Below are 1,301 nucleotides of genomic sequence, written 5' to 3'. Positions count from 1 at the left end.
TTTATAGCTGAGTAACAAGGAAGGTCACTGAGTTTGCATAGAATCAAACACATGAAGCATCAGTGTTGGTCTAACTGGAGCCAATAGAAGAGTCTGTTCAGTGTTACTTTATCTAGAGAGTGAAAATATGAAGGGAAGTCTCTACCGCTTTACATGTGATATTTTGTTTTCAATATACACTGTATTTTATAATTTGAAATGATCAATGAAATATTACATATATATTATATATATAGTTATTGCATCTCTGCTTTTCTTGTGATCTATTTGTCAAAATATGATGTTTTGAAACCAAATTTTTAGTTACATTCAATATATAACAAAACACATCCAAAAAATTAACATTACAATAACGATGGTGATAAACACCCATAGAAACTAACAGACCAACCACCAGGAGTCTTACTTTCTGTGAGCCATGTTCACAATCTGTCTAGTATTTTTCAAATTGTTAAAATCCACTTTTAAAATGATCTGAGTTTTTTTCCTCACAGAATAGGTTTACACCCTCCTCTTTACATCAAATATATGAGCACAGCATTTCATTAAGTGCAACAGTTCCACATCCACTGATTTGCTTACTTTTTTATTTGCTGCAAACATGAGCAGTGACAGTAGCCAGGATCATGTATCGACTTACAATATATGGTTTTTCACATGTGTATTTGAGAGAAAGACGTAATGAGCTTGTCTGATGTGTAGTTGAGTGGAACATCTATAAAGTACAATTGCACATCTGTCTCACACACTTTCATTTAAAAACCCATCAGTCAATGATCAGCAGTTAGTAAGGTGCTGAGACATTTTTAATGATTATTTGTGTTGGTTGATGATGATTATTGTTCTCACAGCCAGTTTCTATAAAACCAACAATAAATGAAGGTAAAATGGAAGTACAGTTATTCACTAACATCCATCAGCACAATAAAGATGGATGCTAGTTATTGTGTTATTGTGACTGTCTGGCACAGTAATACACAGCAGTGTCTTCAGGCTGCACATTCTGTCCATTTAGAGTCACTGTTTTGCTGGAAGAGTCTAAGCTGTACCTGAACTTGTTCTTCAGCGCATTGTTTTGACTAAGAACACCTCCTCCCCACTGATGAACAATCCACTCCAGTTTTCCTTCACGCTGTCTGATCCAACCTGTTGCGTAGCTGTTATCAGTCAGAGAATAACCAGAGACCTGACAGGTGATGGTCAAAGACTGTCCAGGCTGCACAACCACTGAGTCTGGCTGGATGAGATCAATACTGTACACACCTGTGGAAACAGAAATCAACATCATCTCCATCATTCAT

The sequence above is a fragment of the Seriola lalandi genome, unplaced genomic scaffold, assembly GCF_002814215.2.
Source record: "Seriola lalandi dorsalis isolate HSWRI2012SDOR001 ecotype SW California unplaced genomic scaffold, Sedor1 jcf7180002054975, whole genome shotgun sequence".
Taxonomy (NCBI): domain Eukaryota; kingdom Metazoa; phylum Chordata; class Actinopteri; order Carangiformes; family Carangidae; genus Seriola; species Seriola lalandi.
Note: the sequence above shows the minus strand (reverse complement) of the source record.